At 35.1% G+C, this 21,666-nt stretch overlaps 1 protein-coding gene and 1 long non-coding RNA gene across 10 annotated transcripts in view; one reads left to right on the top strand and one right to left on the bottom strand.

Annotated features, from left to right (window-relative positions):
• The window catches only part of SOX5 (SRY-box transcription factor 5), a 985,042-nt gene that overhangs the window by 415,355 nt on the left and 548,021 nt on the right, over window positions 1-21,666 (bottom strand). The window lies entirely within an intron of this gene.
• On the top strand, window positions 11,940-20,530 carry LOC116594481. Its single transcript, XR_004287244.1, has 3 exons — window positions 11,940-12,009; window positions 18,677-18,786; window positions 20,422-20,530. It is a non-coding gene; the product is annotated as an uncharacterized LOC116594481 (long non-coding RNA).

Below are 21,666 nucleotides of genomic sequence, written 5' to 3'. Positions count from 1 at the left end.
GCCTACTCTGTTTTAGTTTAAAGAAGGCAAGCAATTTTTTTTAAAAAAGGGAACTGCACTGTTACATAAAGGACTTTCTAATGGGAGCATCCAGGTACAAAAAAGGGCAAATAACCTCCTCTTAATTAAAACATACCTACTTAAACAATTTCTTAAACAAGTTAAACAAATAGAAAGCTAACCTATTAACCTGTTGAAGAAGTATAAGAGAAAATAAGAATGCTGCCTGAGCATAAGACTAGCTACGACAGATGCGAATAGACAATGGCTATGATAAATGCAAACAGAAATAATACACTTATCTCATTTCTTTTTCTATAATTCCTGTCAAATACATATAACCTTGTTTTTCCATTACATGTGTGCCGTTCTGCCTGCATACCTACAGCTTAAGAAATTATATAAAAGTAGTTGCAGAATTCAAGGAATTGTTCTCGATCCCTGAATCTGACATACCCATATAAGAGCAAAATTCAGTATCAGAGGGGAACTAGACTGGTTAATTTAATGACCTGACTTTAGAGAGCTTTCAGAGAAATGCTCAACAGGATTACAACTGACTATATCCCGAGTCTGTCATGCATGTGTGCACACACCAATGAAGTATACAAAGTTGGGCGTAAGTTTTGTTCAATGGACTGTTTTTGCATTTGAAGTGTATACTTTCAAATAAGCATCCTGCAAATAAAATCAGTCAGTGATAAATTTATAACAGATCAATAAAAACCTAAAGCAGTAATCCTCAAACTTTTAAGCCTTAAAATACTTCCTCAATAACAAAAACGAAATGAACAAAACTTAGGGATAACAGAGACATTTAAAAAATAGGGGTGAATTTGTGTGATGGGTACTGGAGCACAGTTGGAGTGGGAGTGTAGTCCAACAATCCTCTCTTTCTCTTCAAAGCATGGTTAGAAAAGCATCACACCAAAAGAATTCCAAATGTGTGCAGGAACAGATTAAGACATAGTATGGGAGGTAAATATAGGAGTATTAATTAATGTAAACTAGATATTCTGTTTCATAATATATACCATAAAATGCCTTATTTTATCACACATTTGCCCGTTTTCCCTTTATCTATTATTTTTTCACTATCCCAATACATTTTTCACTTTCCCAATGCACTATGTGACTGTAATTGTCGTCAGATTCCCCACATGTATTCTTCAGAAACACTTGTTTGATAATGCCCTTATTTACTTTGCAACCAATCTGACCTCAGAAAAGACACACCTCAGTTACTATTTTATGCTTCCCCAAAAGATACACAGTGGTCCTGTTAGCATAGGGGTTCCCATATAAGATGTTGGGAAGAACGCAACATGTTCACGTTTCCTCCTAGGATAGGAGGAAACCTTGAAAAGGAAGCTAACCGGCTAACCTATTATACTCCTGGAGAAGACTGTTAATTGGCTGTGTGAAGTCCAGCATGACATGGGTGCTTCCTTAAGTTTATATTCCCTAAGGATGTGTGTGTGTGTATGCACATACATGTTACACACATATCTATGTGTCATGTACCAGGTAACACAGTATGATCATCTACCACTGTGTCTTTCAATACTTCAAACATCTCAAATAAAGAAGGCTTTTTTCAATTATCTAAAATATTAAAAATAATAAAATATAACTCTATGTTCATATAAATATACACATATTGGCATCTATATGTCTATAGAATTAAAACTATATTTACAGGGGCACCTGGGTGGCTCAGTCGGTTAAGTGTCTGTAAGGCTCAGGTCATGACCTTAGAGTCCTGCGATTGAGTCCCTGGTGGGGGTTCCCTGCTCAGCGGGGAGTCTGCTTCTCCCTCTGCCTACTGCTTCCCCTGCTTGCACACGCCCCCCTCCCAACAAATAAATAAAATCTTAAAACAAAACAAAACACATAAAACTGTATTTACATGTTTCCACCAACTCTGGCCCATCTTGAGAAATGCAATCTTTCACAGCGACCCATAACGTCGGAAAGCTGTCACGCTGAGTTTGCAAAAACCAGACTGAAGAAGCATCCGCCAGGGGCACAGACCTCAGCAAGAACAAAGGCTAGCCCGGGAGCAAGGCAGCTACCGGTGGGCTAGGGCTGTGCGGCCCGCAAGCGGCACCCTAGTGCCTAGCGTGCACACCCACATCCGGGGGCTTAGTGCCTTGCGCAGGGGAGCCGGTCTGATTGGTGGCCCTCTCCGCCCACTCCTTCCTGGGGAACCTGTGTAACTTATTCCCATCCAGGGTCCAGAGCTGGTGCTCAGCAACGCAAAGAGACGCCTGAACACCAAGGGTGGCCAGTATCAAATCAGTCTCAGGTGGCCTGCACCGTCATGTTCAGGGGGAATTCCTACCTGCGTATCAATTCGTCCCTATCAACCAAAGGACCACTTACGGTTCAACACCAGTGACCAGATCATGCTGGACCACTGTCCCATAGTGCCTCGAAGACACCAGCAACCACAGCCAAGTGATGGAGGCACGAAGACCAGAGCACTAGACAATTTCCTGGACAAATTATGAGCTGACCCCCCGCATAAAGGTTTATGATTCCCTCGTGATACTTTCAGTATAACAACCACAAACACTGGGAAGAAGTGCAGAATTAAGCGGCAAGCTTGCTTTCTTACAATTGGCTTTGTAGCACCTTGTGATGCATTCTTAGAACACAGTGATATTCAGCCTTACAAGTTTTGAGTCGTCCATTACTTGATGCAGATTATTTCATTACTTATTCAAAATTTCAAAGAAGCAGCAGAAATAGGCTTTTGCAAATTCAGTTTTCTGAATAGAGGAACAGTAGTGTGGGAGAAGATAGGATAGGAATCAAAACTTTTTTTCTTTTTTTTCTCCCTGCATTTCCTCCTCTCCATTCCATTTTAGAGGGAAAGTCAACCAAAAAAAAAAAAAAAAAAAGCCAGTAAATGTATTAAGAGGTTAGCTCAAGTAAATGACTTCTACTGTACTGTTTTCTTCTTTTTCCCTCCCACATAAAGGAGAGGAACAAGTTTGTTTCTATTTAGGCAAAAACTGAAAAGCAGCAAATTCTGTGCAGCCGTGATTGTCATAAACATCTAGGTAATAAGTTTTATATTTCCGTGTATTATATGTATTGAAAATAAACACATTAAAATTAGGTTGATTAGGGGCGCCTGGGTGGCTCAGTAGGTTAAAGCCTCTGCCTTTGGCTCAGGTCATGATCCCAGGGTTCTGGGATCGAGCCCCAGCGGAGAGCCTGCTTCCTCCTCTCTCTGCCTGCCTCTCTGCCTACTTGTGATCTCTGTCAAATAAGTGGCTCAGTTGGTTAAGCAGCTGCCTTCGGCTCAGGTCATGATCCCAGGGTCCTGGAATCGAGTCCCACATCGGGCTCCTTGCTCGGCAGGGAGCCTGCTTCTCCCTCTGCCTCTGCCTGCCTCTCTGTCTGCCTGTGCTCGCTCGCACTCTCTCCCTCTGTCTCTGAAAAATAAATAAAATCTTTAAAAAAAAAAATTAAAAAAAAAAAAAAGAAAAAATTAGGTTGATTAAACCAAAATAGTTTATTTGAGCAGAAGTGAAATTACAGAAATGGCAATGAAGAAAAATATATTGAACTGCCCAGTAAGTTAATTAAGTCTTATTAATGTAATTAACTAATAGGCCTATTTCCGAACATTGACACTTTATGTACATGATAGGACAAATTTTATGCATACTGAGTACATACTTATTTATAATTTATATGCATTGATCGAGTTATATACCAACATCTCAGGAGCAATATAGTGCAGAAACACAAACATTCATTATATGAAATCAGAGAACCTAGGTTCAAGTCATAATTCTGCCTTGATGCCTTTATCCTCAATTGTTTCATTTGTAAATTGGGGATGATACCAATACTTATCTTTTAAAAATGATATAGATATTTAATATTATAATATCCATAAAAATGCTTTGTAAACTGTGAAATGTAATATATGTGTGAGCAATTATTACAGTCAATAAGGTATTGTTTATAAACTTAGAGAAGTAACTCCAGTGCGTATAATCAATCACACAAATTCCTATGTAAAATGACCTCTTTCAATAATACTACTCTTCATACGGATGATTATATTTTCCTCTTGAGTGAATGATGCTGAAAAGAGCAATAAGATATTTTCCAGCAGCTGTGTATTTAACCCATAGTCAATTATTTTCAGATTGTTTATGTTGCATACAATGCATATCGTAAGAAAGGAAACAAAAACATTAAGACTCTGAAATGAGCTTGTAAATGTTAAGATTATTTAAGCATTTCATTTATTACACAATTTATATGATGTATAGCATAAGCATACACACACAGAAAGGAAATGGATTTGAAAAGTCAACACTAGGTGGGTCCATAGTAATGAACTGAACATTTTTAAATGAAATGTGAGAAATGTCTCTGTTTAAAATAGATGCATTGCAGCTCAAAAAAGCCAACTGAAATGGAGCAAAGTGAAAAGCTCAATTGTTATTTTTAAAAGGTATACAAAATATTTGTAAATAAGAAATATTAAAACATAACTAAATACGCAAAATACTCAATTATTTTTTAAAATTTGGTGATTTAGTATCTGCCAAAACAGTTTCTTTAAATAAAATTATAGACAATATGCAACAGAGAGGAAATAGGAAGATAGTGTATAGTCTATAAGTTATCTAGAATAGTAGTTTCCCAGATAAATGTCTTTATGATTAAAAACAACATATTTTCTTAAATATCCTAATAATTTCACATTATTTTAAGCCAATAAATATGAGAAAAACTCTGTATTTTATTTCTGCAATAAAACACTATAGGATAAGATATATGTAAAAAATATTTTCATGCAAAAGAATGAGAAACTGGACTTTTTAAAAAAATTTACTTATATATAATATATATTTATAATATATTTATAAAATATATGTCTTATATATGTTATATGTATATCTATATCAATATGGGGGTAGGGGGAGAAGGAGAGAGAGAATCCTCAAGCACATTCCCCACTGAGCACAGAGCCCCACAAGGGGCTCAATCCCAACACCCTGAGATCATTACCTGAGCCAAAATCAAGAGTCGGCTGTTCAACTGAGTGAGCAGCCCAGGCACCCCAAATTGGAAAAACTTTTAAACCAAGTATTAGTAATAAGAAATTAAAATGATTATTTAGCATAAATGACCTTAATTTTTTCCTGTCTTTATACTCTTATTCTCCTAGCTTGGCTGTTCTTAGCTAGAAAATTTTGAAGAATATGAAGTTCAGTTTTATGACTGAGAAGATCCCTGTTATATCAAGATACTATAATATATAAACCAAGGATAATTGTAGCTTACATTTATTAGGTGTTTACTAATACCACAGCATTGTTACACTCTTCAACCAGCCCTTTGAGATAGGCATTCTTCTTAGTATCATTCTGATTAGAGTACAAAATCAGAGATATTAAATAATCTGCCAACAATCAAGTCGTACATGGCAGAACATAGATTCTACATGACTCTCTAATATTAATTCTTGAATCTTTTTCAGCCAAACTTCCTCAGAATGGTGTCTATGCATGCCATTACCATTAAACCACCTGAAATTCACTTCCCAATGAAATATAGTATGGCTTTCATGCACAAACAGTGCTACCAAAACTACTATTTCTAAGATTAACAATGACCTCCATATTACTAAATCTAGTGGAAACTTCCATTTTCCTACAACTTGACCTTGGCCAAGCCTTCTTTTAAACAGTTTCTTCTCTTTATTTACATTACAGCAGGGTCCTGTTTTTCATCACACTTCTCTGTCTGCTCCTTTTAGGACATCGAGTGTTTGTTGTTCCCTCTATATTCAACCTTTGAATGTTAGAGCTGCCTGGTCAGATCATCACTTCTAACTGTTGTCTCTCTCACGGACCATTTCATTTAACCTTTCTATTTTAATGATGTATATGTCCAGACCCCCAATATTTTTTCTAACTCAGACCCCTCTTCTTACATTATATCTCTACTTGGATGTCTTCTAGGCATCTCAAACTCAACATGTCCCCACTATTCTCCACTCCAACTTTTCGGTCATGATAAATGGAGCCAACATCCCTCCAACTGTTTGGGCCAGCACTAGGGTTCAGGCCCCCAAATCTACTTTGTCTCCAAGTCCTTCTAGTTCTATTTCTTAAATCTATGTCTTGAATCATTCAATTGTCTCTAATGCCACTGTCACCGAAACAGTCCAAAGCATTATCACCTGTTGAAATACTGTAATTCCCTCCTAGCCTGTCTCTACCTAGTTGTTCTCTCCAATCCATATTTTCCCAAATAATGCCAAGATTGATCATCTTCAAACAAAAATCTTATCATGTTATGTCCCATGCATAAAATTCTTCAGTCTTCACATTTTATTTAGAATCAAATCCATAACCTTTACTACAATATGTATAATACCTCTTTATTGCTACCAAGCTCTAGTCAATGCAATTTTATCTGTTATCAGGATATACTAAATCATTTCTGAAATAAAGCTTCTGTCCTCTGCTGTCTTTTTCTGTCTGCAATAATGTTTATCCAAATTTTTATTTGGCTAATGTCTACTTACACTCCATTTCCACTTCTTCAGGGTAACTTTTCCCTACTTCCAAACTAAGGTAGCTCAACCGAGTTTGCATTGTTGGAGTATCATTTGTTGATTATTCCACTTATTTTCAGGATGAAAGATGATAACTTTACATAGTAAAAAAAAAAAAAATCAAAATATATTCAACAAAGTAGAACTAGAGTCAGTCACCATTTGCAAGATGGCTGAGCATGCTTCTGGGCTGCCTTCTTTTGTTTTACTACCAAACCAGCAAGCAAACAGTACAAATATTTTGCATGAGGTCAAGGATACAAGTGTGATGACATGCTCCATAGTGACTTTCTAACAAGAAGGAGCTCTGAAGTTCTGGGGTCAGCTGTCTGCTCCTCTAGCTAAGTGAGTGATTTGCCAAGTGGGAGAAATCTAGAAGTCTTTCATAGCATAAGAGCATGCACAAGTTCACTCTAACATATTATACTTTTTTGCTGTGTAGTTGATCATAGCAGCATTCTAATTTACATTGTCACATTAATTAATATGGTCAATCCCAAGGCCTATCATGGGAACAGAAAAGTACTGATCCCCTTCCTCCTAACAAAGGAGCACCTAATAGACTTTCAGCTTTTCAACAACTTTATTGGATATGATTCACATATGATGCAGTTCACCCATTTAAAGTATACCATTAAGGAGCACCTGGGTGGCTCAGTCAGTTAAGTATCCAACTCTTGATTTCAGCTCAGGTCATTATCTCAGGGTCCTGGGACTGATCCCTGCATCAGGTTCCGTGCTCAGTGGGGAGTGTTTGAAATTCTTTCTCCTTCTCCCTCTCTCCCTCCCCCCCAAATAAATAAATCTTTTAAAAAAAAATAAAGCATACAATTCAATCATTTGTAGTATATTATATTATCATTTTTAATTGTAGATATATATATCATAAAATTTACTATTTTAAGTGCACAATTCAGTGGCATTAATTACATTCATAATGTTCTGCAACCATTTATCTTATTTCCAAAAAGTTTTCATCACCCCAAACAGAAACTCTGTAACCATTAAGTAACAACGCCCCATCCTCTCTTCCCTTTCAGCCTCTGGTAATCTCTAATCCACTTCCTGTCTGTATAAACTTGCCTAATATAGATATTTAATGTAAGTGGAACCATACAGTATCTGTCCCTTTGTGTCTGACTTATTTCACGGTGAATAATGTTTTCAAGGTTCACCCATACTGGGTATACTATGGGTATACCACATTTGCTTATCTATTCACCTGTTGATGAACACCTAGGTTATTTCTGCCTTTTGTCTACTGCAAGTAGTGCTGCAATGAACACTGATGTACAAATATGTATTTGAACCTTGGTTTTCAGTTCCTTTGGCCATATAACACTGAGTAGAATTGCTGGATCATATGGTCATTCTGTTTAGCTTTTTGAGAAACCACATAGCATTGCTACCAGCAATGTAAAACGCTTCCAGTTTCTCCACAGTCTTCTCAATACTTGTTATTTTTTGCTTTTGTTTGTTTGCATGTTTTGTTTTTTATTATAGCCATCCTAGCAGGTGTCAGCTGATTCATTTTTCTGGTGAGCCTTTTTACTAATTCTCATATTTTGGGGAGAAAACTAGAATCTACTAAATCCTTTACCCATCCCAAGTCTGTTAATTATTTTGACAACTTCTATTTTTGGGAAGGGGAAAAATCAACATAGATTGAGAGCTACTAAGTGTTAAACACTGTGCCAGCACATTTATACACTTATTATATATTCCTCAATGTAGATAATAATAGTTTTATTTTCTCATTTTATAGATGAAAAACTGAGGATCTAAAAGAACCATATTTGCAAAAGGAACAGAATAACTAAATACTTCTCAAAATGTTATTACAGTTATTCATCTCTATGTTCAATAAACCTGTATTAGGCACTTAATGAAATCTCTAATATAGGGTAATGCAGACTACAAAACTAAAAAGCTGAGACACTAAACATGGCCTGGAAAAATTCCTAACCTTTTTTTCTTTCTTCTTTTCGGTTTGTGTGTTTTTGTTGTAGTTGTTGACATTAACATTGCTTATCTTAGGGACTTGAACAAAATTCTACACTCTCCTTCCAAGTTAAAAGAAAAAGCAAATCACCTAAATATGATCTAATACTAAAAGATGAAGGGATTATTGAGGGAGAATAGTCATCATAGATAGATAAATTCACAACCAGTCAATATTCTTTCTTTTCAAACTCTAGATTATGATCTTCCTGTTAAAAAAAATCATGTCCATGATTAGTTGTTTGAAACCACTGGGCAAGAATGATAGGAAGATAGTATAGAAAGAGAACAAATCATTTTACAAGAAAATGAAAGAGAAAAGTAATATGTGGAATCATAATTTTTCAATGAAAAGATTGATGCAGAAAAGGAAAAAAATGATTAAGTTTTAAGTTTCAGTGATATGAAAATAAAGGAAAACTCTACTAAAGAAAAAATTAGAATTCGAATAAATTAATACAAGTTTGAAATGTGTTAGGAGAAAAGACAGTATTAAAGAAGAAAATTATCTAGATATGTTTGGGAAAATATCTACAAAAGCAGATTAACAACAAGAAGCTAAAATATCAATCTAAAAGTAAATCTCTTCTAATTGAAAGTAAGGTAAAATAAATCACTTCTATTTCACTACACATCTGCTTGTATTAAATGTCAGTTATAAAAATAAAAGAAGTTAATTTCCATTAGTCTTTTTTATTTCTATGTAGATATTCTAAACCCTTAAGCATTAGAAATTTACCCCAAAGATACAGATGTAGTGAAAAGAAGGGCCTTCTGTATCCCAATGTTTATAGAAGCAATGGCCACAGTTGCCAAACTATGGAAAGAACCAAGATGCCCTTCAACGGACGAATGGATAAGGAAAATGTGGTCCATATACACTATGGAGTATTATGCCTCCATCAAAAAGGATGAATACCCAACTTTTGTAGCAACATGGACGGGACTGGAAGAGATTATGCTGAGTGAAATAAGTCAAGCAGAGAGAGTCAATTATCATATGGTTTCACTTATTTGTGGAGCATAACAAATAGCATGGAGGACATGGGGAGTTAGAGAGGAGAAGGGATTTGGGGGAAATTGGAAGGGGAGGTGAATCATGAGAGACTATGGACTCTGAAAAACAATCTGAGGGGTTTGAAGTGGCGGGGGGGTGGGAGGTTGGGGTACCAGGTGGTGGGTATTATAGAGGGCACGGATTGAATGGAGCATTGGGTGTGGTGAAAAAATAATGAATACTGTTATGCTGAAAAGAAATAAATTTAATTAAAAAAAAGAAATAGGCAAACAAAAATAGAAAATCTTCAAATATATTGAAATAAAAGTAGATTTGCAAAGATTTTTAAATGTTACATAGATAGGCAGTGTAAGAGTGCCATCTAAAAGTTTATTGGTTTCTCATCTTATGGACAATTCAGTACAATAACATTAGAGCCAAACCAGACTATAATTCTTAAGGTGAATCTGATGTACTTATATAAAAAAATATATAAAGCCAACGAAGGATTAAGTATAAAAAATGAAAGACCAAATACCAAATTCATTGATTAGGGTCCAATTTATTCTCTGTGTACCCAGTTCTAACATTTTTTGGTTTTGATCATTTATGTTGGTTGATTGGTTAGTTGTTTTGAAGTGTGGTTTGTTTTGTCTTTATTATAGTCCTTAGTGCCCGGCTGTAAATCATCTGTTTGAAGCTTTGGAATGTGATGCGTTTTTTTCTAGGGGCACAGTGTGATGTCACAACTAAGACCATGGATTTTAGAGCCAAACTGTCTAGGTTCATATCCTGCCTCTGCTGCTCATTAACTACTCTCTATGCCTCAGTTTTCCCATCTGTTAAGCAAGGCTGGTAATAATATCTATCTGGTAGGGTTATGGTGAGGATAAAAATCAATGAATACACATAATGGAAGTACTTTTCTCATAATATGCACTACTCAAGTTTTGCTATTAAGACCAGAAAGGAATTCAAACATTTTATACTATGAGACTTGTGTTTAATCCACCATGTTATTTGACCTAATGAAGGTTATCCTTCTGAGCTTACTTGTAAGCAAATTACTATGGGTGAATGAGAATTAGCATATTCTTCCCAGTTATAGACAGCAGCCTCAAATACAGCTAATATAACTCATTTTAACTATTAAGCATAACACTAAGTTAAAAAAAACTATATTTTTATATATGATGTAAATTTATAAATTTGAAGAACAAACCATTTTTTTTATTCAGCAGTTATTTACTGACTCTCTTGAAACAGCTGACTCTAAAATAAATGTGAAATAATTTAAATTCCTTCAGAGTATGGAACTTCATGAAATCTTCAGATAGGCATAAAATACTTTTCTCTGAACTGATTAAAGAAAAAAAAAGTTGTGTCTGAAATTAAATAAACCTAAAACCCATTTTGTCAGAATTGCTGAGAAACTGACACCAGACAGTTTGACCAAATCTTGAGGAAAAGTTTGAATAGTCTCTCCAAAAACTATCAGTCTCTTACAGAATATGTCTTCATTTCTATTAGGTGAACAGCATATATATATATATATATATATATATATATATATATATATATATTTTTTTTAATTTTCAAAAAGGAAGTGGAGGAAGGCACGAAAGAGAAAAAAGGGAAAGAAGTAAAAGTTAGTAGAACCTAAGAAACAAATTTAGGGTTTGGCCTAATATTAATCATTTTACCGAAAAGCAGATGAACATAAAATTTATTAAGCCTAGATATTGTATGAGGCTAAGTAGATTTGAACAATGAAAGGAATATTACTTAGGAGGTGATTTGGAAGTCCATTAGACATTCATTTGAAGGCAGACATAGAGATGTCACAAAAGTGGGTAAACTGTCCGTCATTATAATAATACATTGAGTCTCTTTTATATGGCTGGGGTGTACAACAAAGAACATTAAACCCACTGATAAGACCCGATATTCACTGTCAGCTCACCATTTGTTTAAAAAAACAAGACAGAATATCAGCTTTTATAAAAATCTCTTGGTTTAGAAGTAGAGGAATAAAATAAGCTGTGAAAAGCAAATACAGGAGACAAAGATGGGAAAAGAGGAAAGGAATTAGAAGAAAGAGGATTCAGATTCTGTAAGGTGGGCCCTTTTACCAAATATACTTGTACTAAAGATGCTCGTGACTAAGTTTTGTATGTAACCTCATTACCTTCTGTGAAATATCATTAAGTTCATATTTGGATAAAAATTATTTGGGGAAGAGAAATAGGGACAATAGCAAGGAGATAAGATTTGTAGTAAGATAATCTCATCTATAACTTAATGTGAATTTAGTCAAGATCAATTTTTTCCAACTTTCCTTTGAGGTCCTCAGCACAATACGGAGAGGCTCAGAAGGGAAGTCGTAAGGGATGATTTTTGAGTTCGGAACAAGGTACAAAATGATGCTCTGCTATTCTATCACTACCCATTTCCCAACTCCCAAAAAAGTACAATCAATGACACTGGCCTTTGAGGAAAGAGAAAAGTGGTATAATATAGGGGCACCTGGGTGTCTTCCCTCTGGCTTTATCATAGCTCAGGCCATGATCTCAGGGCCATGGGATAGAGCTCCACATTGGGCTCTGTGCTCAGTGGGGAGTCTGCTTGAAATTCTCTCCCTCTTCCTCTGCCCCCCACTGTACTCTCTCACTCTCTCCCCGCCCTTTCCCTGTCATACAATCAATCAATCAATAAGTCTTTAGAAAAGGAAACAGAAAAGTGGTATAATAGAAGAAGGTGAGGGTAAAAAAAGAGAAGCTGACAGTGTTGAGGACAAAATTTTCTCTTTATTTTATCTACGCTACCCCTTCAAACTAAAAAAAGGAAAAGAAACAAATGCTTTCCTTTTCCCTCTTAAACTACAAGTACCCTTGACGACCCGTTCTAAACCTGTTTGACCTGTAGCCCAGATACTAATTTATGGATTAAATAAGCTTTTGTGGATTGGCCGACTACCCAAAAAAAATTATAATTTTATTTCTGTAGGAAAATGTGTTGTAAATTCCAAGTTCCAAACAAACTATTTGAAACAACCTGTTCACAAGTTTGGGACAGCTTGCACACTGTGTGTTTTGGATTTACAAAGTTAAATGACACCTTACTGGTTAAAAACGTATTATGACATGTGAATCATATAACTATTATTAATCTTCAATAAATTCTGCTGGAGTAAGTATCCTAAGGTGTGCTAACTTAATTTAAACCTCTGTAAAATGTAGCTGGTAAATTTCCAAGAACAGATTGACTCACGATATTTTCAATGTCCAAAAATTTGTCTTTTAGTCATAAAGTAAAGAAAACCATGTTGCATATTTCAACACTTATGTCTTCAATCTAAAATAAAAATGAAGTCCAAATGTAGCCAATATCAAAAATGAACCAATCAAGAATATCAAAGTTTAAAACTGTTTCCTTTGATTTATTTTTAATATAGAAAACAAAACTTTGGAATTAATAATAGAAAGCACATACAGTTCTAATTATACACAAAAACTAAAATATAAGAGTGTAGATATTCCCAAAATATTATCACCTGTTATTGCTATACATCATTTTTTCTGAGTTATTCAATATTCTTTGCAACCACTATCCAATTCACGATATATGAAATTATATAAATTATAGAAATAATGTGAAATACTTGCTTTCAATCTAAATAATAAAGAATTATTGCCTGTGTTATAAACCAATCTTGATTTCCAAGCCAATGAGAACATTTGGTTTTTCTCACTCTGGGTTCCATACCTAGCTTTAAATTATGTTGCTCATTTATTTGAAATTTAAGACTTGTCAACATTAAAAGAAACTTACTCAAATGATTTTTGCATCCCCATACAAGACTTAAATAAAATTCTACATCCATTCTCCTAAATGTTTTATCATCTTTAGACCCTACATATAAGAAATTTAATTATTTAGGTAACTTATGCTATCATGTCTTTTCCTTCCTCTTTTAAGTTTTTAGATCTATGTTTTCTTTGTTCTTTTACTCATTGCCTTTCTAAATTTAATTGGTATCATTAAATGATAATGTTTAAACTGTATCAATTAAAGCAATATCTACTTAATTGATACATTTTAAACAATATAATTTATATTATCACATAATTTTTACTATGAAAGTTCATCATTCATATTCATATTCTCTTTTTTTAAGATTTTATTTATTTATTTGAGAAAGAGAGAGTCAAGAGCATGCGCATGAGCAGGGGGAGGAGGCAGAGGGAGAGAGAGAAGCAGATTCCCTGCTGTGCAGCAGCCTGACTTGGGGCTTAATCCCAGGTCCTCCCCTCCCCACTAGACCATGATCTGAGCCCAAGGCAGATGCTCAACTAGCTGAGCCACCCAGGCGCCCCTCATTCACGTTCTTTTTGTCACATTTTTAGGACCATGATAGTTTACTTTAAAAATACTAATTAGCGCAGTATTGTTTTTAACTGTATATGTAGAAGTATTACTGACCTCATGAAAAAGAAAGTGTGATACTTTTTTTTTTTTGAAAGGGAATCTTTCAAGCTTCAGTGTCTAATAAATTCTCTTTCATTTACTTTCTTATTTCCTTCCCTTCTTATGATTATACTTAGCTGCTACTATTACCTGTCTTTCATATATTCCTTTTCTTAAGATCCCTTTTTATTTTACTGAATCCTGTTAAATAATCTTTTAGTATAAGGTGAGTGAATAGAATAGTAAACTAGACTACTGCATGATTGAAAGTGTCTCTTGCGTAATATAAGAAACAGTTAAATACCTTTTTTTTTGCACCTAACTTTGAAGACATTGCTTAATTTTCCTTGAGTATTCACTGCTGTGATGAAATTTTAATATAAGTAATATTCTCATTCCTTCAAATGTAATATTTCTCCATATATACGCTTTCAATCTGTATGATATATATAACCTATACTTTATATGTAACATATATGAGATATAACTTACATGTGCGTGTGTGTGTGTGTGTGTGTGTAATTTGAGAAGGTGGCTGATTTCCAAAATCTCAACAGAACAAACAAGATGGGATCAGGAGGGAGAAAAACCACAGGAGACTCTTAATCTCACAAAATGAACTGAGGGTTGCCGGGGTGGGGGGGGGTAGGGAAAGGGGGGTTGGGTTATGGATATTGGGAAAGGTATGATGTGCTATGATGAGTGCTGTGAAGTGTGTAAACCTGGCGATTCACAGACCTGTAATCCTGGGGCTAATAATACATTATATGTTAATAAAAACTAACTAAATAAATAAATAAATAAGCAAGCACATGATAAGATGTGAAAATATCTTCACTATGCCATATTTATGAAATAACTACCGTCAGTATTGGGAGGTAACATCAACAAAGAATCCTAGCCCATATTTAGGAAAATGTTTAAAAAATACTTTTTCTTTTAAAAATTTCCATTTTGTGGTTGTCTTATTTCTAGCATATCTAAAAAATGTGCCAGTATGTCAAAAGGGCCACATTTCCGGTCTACTCCTGTTCACCATTTCAGACATTAAAAGGAAACTCGTCTTCTTCCCACCCCACACCATTGACGTGCTATATCTGCTCTTTGTCCTCACCTCTTCCCAGAGAATGACATAATTCCTGAACTACCTCTTGGGACCAAGGGTAAACACTGACAGCAACAAGGTCTTCCTTGGGAGGTTAGGCCACAGAAAACATTAGTAAACCGTGGCAGTGGCTTGGGCTGTTTGGGAAGGAATTCCTGGTTCTGTGTCCTTGTAGTATGGGATAGAAGGGCAGGAGATGGGGTCTTGGGTATCTGTGTGAGCCTATCCTGGCCCCTCATATCTTCTTGTGAGAAGTGTCATGGCCAGAACAGGGCTGATGTGGGTCCCTCTAAATGCCCTGGTAGTTCACATCTGAAGCTAGTACAGGCTGTTTTAAGAATTTCATTTAACACTTCAAAATTTTTTCTGTAGGGTAGGGGTCCTCAGCTAGTGGCCAGGATCAATGATTAGATATCCAAGTCTAATTCCATTACTGACACACCTCCCCTTAGAGGTCTGCCGAAAGTCTTAAGGGAGGACGTAGCCCTCTCTTTAAGGACTTCATGAACAGCTCCTCCGTCCCCATAGCCCTTGTTTAGAGAATTCATAATCTTTCCATCCTGGGAAATTCATAATTTCAGCGAAATGAAAAAGGAAAAAAATTTCCCTTCACTGAAATTTAAGACTATTGGGTTATTATGGTAGTGATATAGTAGTAGTGGTAGCAGTTATTAGAATTTAGTTTATATAATAATCATGAGACCAATATTAGTATCCAAACTTTTTTAAAATGTGGATCATGGACGCTCTAAGATGTGATAGGTAAACAATCAAAAATAGATTTGGGCTTTATTTATTGGATTGGATGCTCTTCAACTGTGTTTCCTAATTTGTAATGGACAAAATTCTAGTCAACATAGACCATTGATACTAATCAGGAAGTTTCTCGACAGTAACTAACTATTCTTTGGTTATCACCATAATATATTACTCTTCTGTGTACAGTTTATTCACACACACACATTTCTGAGCAGCTTGGATTTAGTTACTTTTTTCTTTTTTTAAAAACCAACTGAATGTAGCCTGTAAAAAATTATTTCTGAGTGAAGAATCCTGAAAATATAGGATAACTTTTGTTTGCCCGTTTTTGTTTTGTTTGTTTGTTTTCCAAGAAGAAAGTTCTTAGGTATATTTCTTCAAGAGACTCAGAAATGTTGTCAAATTGGTGCTCATTTTTATGATTCTCATATAATATCCAATAGTTATTCTTGACAGTCTGTAAATAAAATTCCTATTTTCTACTACTGTCCTCAACAATTGCTAAAGAAATTAACTAGAGTTCCTTATATAACTTATATGTGAAAATATTGCCTGTGTCACTGGAATATTTACAGCCATTCTATTGTAATATATAATATTGATTTAATAATATAAGAAGTCCTATAGTATACTACCTCAAAGGCAGAAACCATAGCCTTTTCTATATGTGATCAGCATCCAGAAAATTTAATGAAGCATGATTGTTGGAGATACGTACATAGAATGATCTCCCTGAGAAGGAAGTGAGTACTAAAGAACACTTTGAGCTTGAACTCTAATTCTAAGACTTGGGTAATGTATTTGGGAAAAGTTTTTCTAATGAATATAACCATAAACTGCCTACTTTCCATAAAAACCCATTTTTATGATTTACAGAACAATGCATTGCCCTACCTCACAATTTTTATTCTCAGGCTAGAAGAGATGCCACATCCGCAACTGAAGTAGGGAAGAAATGATATGCTTTCAACATTCAAGTGGGTATAACTTTCCCACTTCCTTTATATGTATAGTACTGAAAACTGGACAGTGCAGATGGAGAATCATTGCTGTTTTTATTTCACAAGCTTATAATACTCTCAAATTCAGAAACTTGTATGAATGCATTTACAGCCCCTCAGTGATCATCCATTCTTAATAACCAGGAATGCCTCATGGTATATAGTTGATGGTGATCATGGTTTGGTGACTGAGAGTCATGGTACCAGTCACTGATATTGTAGTTTGTATGTTGCCTACTCTACTCCTTAAAGGAACACCATCTAGTGGAAATATATGTGTGAATCACATGTATAATTTCAAGTTTTCAAAGAAGCCACACTCAAAAAATAAAAGAAAAAGGTAAAATTATTTTAATAATTCATTTAACCCAATATATCCAAGACATAATGAAGTCAACATGTAATTTTTATTTAAAAGTAATTTATTTGAAATTCATTTTTCTTTATTAAGCTTTTGAACCTAGTGCATATTTAGCATATCTCAATTTAGACTAGCCACATCTCAAGTACTCAGTAGCCACAGCCACTGTCTACTCTGTGGAACAGGGCAGCAGATGCATCATTTTGTGCTTTTGCCAGCCCTTTTCAAGTTCTTGCAAACAACCAACACACCATGATCAAGAACCTGAGTTGATCCTGGAGAGCAAGCAACAGAAAATACTCAGGTTTACCAATCACTGGGATCTGGAGTTCATTGTGTTGAACTAAGAGGCGAGAGCCAAGATCCTAAGGGAAGCCTTGAGTCTTTATGTTTAGAAATGGGCAGACAGCATCCTCCTTCCAACTGACTATCAGTGATGGGGATTGGAATAGACTATCTGTGGTGTTTCTGGGATTTGTAAACATCTCTGCTTCCCTCAGTGTCCAATCTCTATTCGGTACCTTCAAAGCTCAAGTCATACTTGGCGATCAGAAGTTGAGTTTCACCAAAGCATCGTGAAATGGTAGCACAATGCTATTCTAGGATAATGTGAATAATCATGGGATCAGAAGACTGCTCACTGAAATTTATGTCTCTTATATGAGGTCACCTGAGTGGTTATTCCAGAAAAGAGAATCAGTTTTCCTCATCTATAAAACTAGGAGATGGCCAAATGAGCAGCATAGTTCCTTCCTATGCTGAAATTGTGTGACTACCATATAAACTAAGTAAATATCATAAAAGAATAAATCTAAAATCATTTACTGAATGCACTCAAGCCTTATTAACATAAAATTATAAGTGTATTCTAAATCTATGAAAAGCTAAATTTATGAAATATTATTATAGAAAAGAGGTTCTCATTTTTTTTTAACAGAAAATGAGATATCTGCAGTATAGATGGTGAACGAATAGAACTTACAAGCTAGGCTTTCCTTAAAGTTGTCCTAATTTATTATTTGCCACATTATTTCATGTGGAGCCAGAGAAGTTATTTTTAAAGATAAAGTATACATTAGTGTCCTTTAAACATATTTTAAGACACAATGAATTGGGATAAAGTTAAACAAAATTAAAAGATAAAATAAAACTCAGTGTGTAGCTTGGGAAATCAGAATCCTCAAGAATGATTTGAGGCAGTGCCAGAACCAGCATAATTTCTAAATTATTTTTAAGCCCCAGGACTATAGATTCAGAATATTTTTTAAAGAACAACCTCACCTCCTTTGATTTCTCTCAATAATCCTTTTCTCTATGTGCCTTTTACGTAGTCATTGGTTCAATTATTTAGTAACTATTTACTAAAACCCTCTTTTATACCTATTAGCAAATACTGTGATAAGCATCAGAAAGATGACAATGTACAAGATACAATTCCTGCCTTAAAGAAGCTTCCAGAAATTGAGGGCTGTGAAGAGACAAGTTCAACACGCTGTCGTAAGTGCTAACATAGGAGTAAGTTTGCATTACAGGCACCTTCAAGGTGTACAAAGTAGCGTAGGAGAAACAGTTTGCTCAGCCTTGGATAAGTCTGGGAAAGCTTTTTAGACGAAGACTTCAAAACTGAAGCTGACTCAGAAACCCACCAAGAGATGGAAGCAGGAGCTGTCTGAAAGAGGTCAGGCATGTTTCCTACAAAGGAACAGTGTGTTCCCAATTCCAGAAGAAAGAATGCAGCGCATTTTGGGGAAGAGCAGAGTGCCCAGATCACCAGTTAGAGGAAAGTACTGAGGACAGGGTGGAGATGTGTCATCCTGGATCTCACCATCAATGTCTGAGACCGGAGATGATCGGTAGAAATTATTTGAATGAGTGAATAATGGAAAATGCCAAAATAAGAGGAAATTTCAAATTATACACATTTCCATCTTGCAAACTTACTTCTTTCAATAATTAGTACTCCCTGCTTAAATTGGATTTTACAGTGCATCTAGGAAACCAAAGGCTGAAAATACTGGTTAGCAAATATTGGGTAGGCATTTGATATAAGGACAGATAAGAACAATTGTAATTAGTACATCAGTTGTTTCTTTGTAAGTATGTGTTTTTAAAGTATTTTAAAATCATTCATTTTCTTAAGTATTATAAGTACCCCCTCTGCAAGCTCAAATACAAACTTCATTTGCATCATTTTTATTTGTTCAACGGGAGAAACTGCTGCCCAGCACTTATAAAACAGCTACATATTCTAAATTGGTGGAATCAAGATGATTAGTTTTTTAATGTATTTTTATTATTATACATTTCCCTCTTTAAACCAGTAAGTTGACATCCATACTAAAAGCATGTAACTTAAACTTTGTAATTAAATTGCATTGCCCAGGTTTGTCCATGATATCTCACCGTATGTGACCCAAGAAGTCTGTACAATGAACAAACAGAACTTGAAGAAATTAAAATGCTATTGTTAAGTGAAAAGCCCTCATAGATACACATAGAAACAATCCACTCCCCTTCCTTGAAATGCCCCTTTTTATTTTTTGTTTCTGAGAAGAAAAGCAAAAGAAAACTGTATTAATTTCCTGTGGCTGTTTTAACAAATTACCACAAGCTTAGTGGCTTAAAACAACACAAACTTATTTTTTTATAGTTTCAGGGGTCAGAAGTCCAAAAGGGATCTTCACTGGGCTAAAATCAAGATGTTGGCAAGGCAACACCCCTTTCTGGAGGACTTTGGGGAAAATTCATTTTCTTGTCTTTTCTAACTCCTTGAGACTGCCTACAATACTTGTCTTATGATCCCCATCCAAGTTCAAAGCCTGCAAAACGAGTCTTTCTCAGTATACTATCTCTCTGTCTCCTTCTTCTCCATCTGAGGGGCCTTGTGATCACACTGGGTTCTTCTGGATAATCCAGGATGATCTCCCCATTTTAACTGATTTGCAATTTCAATTTCATCTGCAACTTTAATTCCCCCTTGCTCTGTAATGTAACATATTTACAGGTTACAGGTATTAAGATGTGGGTCTCTTGGGGGGCCTTTACTCTATCTCCCAAAGAAATTATCAGACTAAAAACATTGATCCATTTTTAATCTACCTTATATATTAACTGCATTTTATTTTTGTCCAGTAAGATTTGATTGGAACATGATGCTAGGCTTTCATGTAATCTCAAAGAAGACATAAGACAAAATTCCTGTCCTCATGAAGTTTGCAGAGAGAAATCTAAATATACAGGTACAAAGTAGAAATCGTGTGGGACAAGGGTCTTTCATCACTTTAAGTTAGCCACAGTTAATGTGAAAATGTAACAATAATAACAATTATATTTTATTATATGACTCATAATATACTATTAGAAGAAGACCAAAATATGTCTTTCATTGATTGGATGATTCATCACTCCATAGAGAAAGTGAAAAATTTGGTCAGTCAACTGACTGAGCTACATGATGCTAAACAGCTAATTTAAAGGATCTTTTATTTCATCAATATAATTTTTCCTCCACTCAAGTGACAGACTATTGTAGAATCAACTAGAGGTGGTACCAAATTTTCAAAGTTACCTATGGATCCCTCCTTTTAATGTTCTAGGAGAAAAAAAAAAAACAGGTTCGAGATCAAAGTCCTCATCTAATTTCCTTCAGTGGTATGTATTACAGACTTTATCAAGTTAGTTAATCTTTTTCTTCATACTCCATTTTCTTCCAGAAAAAAAAGTTTAAAATTCTACTTGAAATTTCTCTTCTGAGTGTGCTAATCAAAGATTTAAATTTTTAAAAATCACTCTTAACTCTTTGTTAGAAAAAAAAAGAGGATTATTTACATTCTTCTCTCAACTACAAAATGTTGTAGAGTTCAGTTAATGAACAGATTTTACTTTCTATCACAGTTAATGATGCTAATTTCAGGGGTTGGCTTAACATGCTGTTGAATGCCTACTAAGTGTTAGTGCTATTCTAGAAGGTGTGGATACACTAGAAAATAAGAAAAACAAGGGGAGACCAAAAACCTATTAAATAAGCCAGAAAAAATAATCAAATGGTGATAAATGCTATGCAGAAAATTAAAATAATTCTGATCTTGAGTGACTGGGTGTCCAGAATGTGTGATCAGAGATGGCCTCTCTCAAAACAAGACATTTAAGTTGAGATCTGAATAACAAAGAGAAACGAATAATGCAGAAATTAGTAGAAGTACATGCCAGTAATCCAGTGGGACCACTAATGGAAGTAAGCATGAGTTCAAGCTTGATGTATTTCATGTAAGAAGACCAGTAGAGCTGTAACATAGTAGGCCAGCAGGCTGGAAGGAAAGTAGTACAAAGTGGTCTTAGAGGGACAGCCACAACCTAAATCACAGAGAATTCTGAAAG

This window comes from Mustela erminea, chromosome 6 (assembly GCF_009829155.1).
Source record: "Mustela erminea isolate mMusErm1 chromosome 6, mMusErm1.Pri, whole genome shotgun sequence".
NCBI classification, from domain to species: domain Eukaryota; kingdom Metazoa; phylum Chordata; class Mammalia; order Carnivora; family Mustelidae; genus Mustela; species Mustela erminea.
Note: the sequence above shows the minus strand (reverse complement) of the source record. Positions and strands in the feature narration are given on the sequence as shown.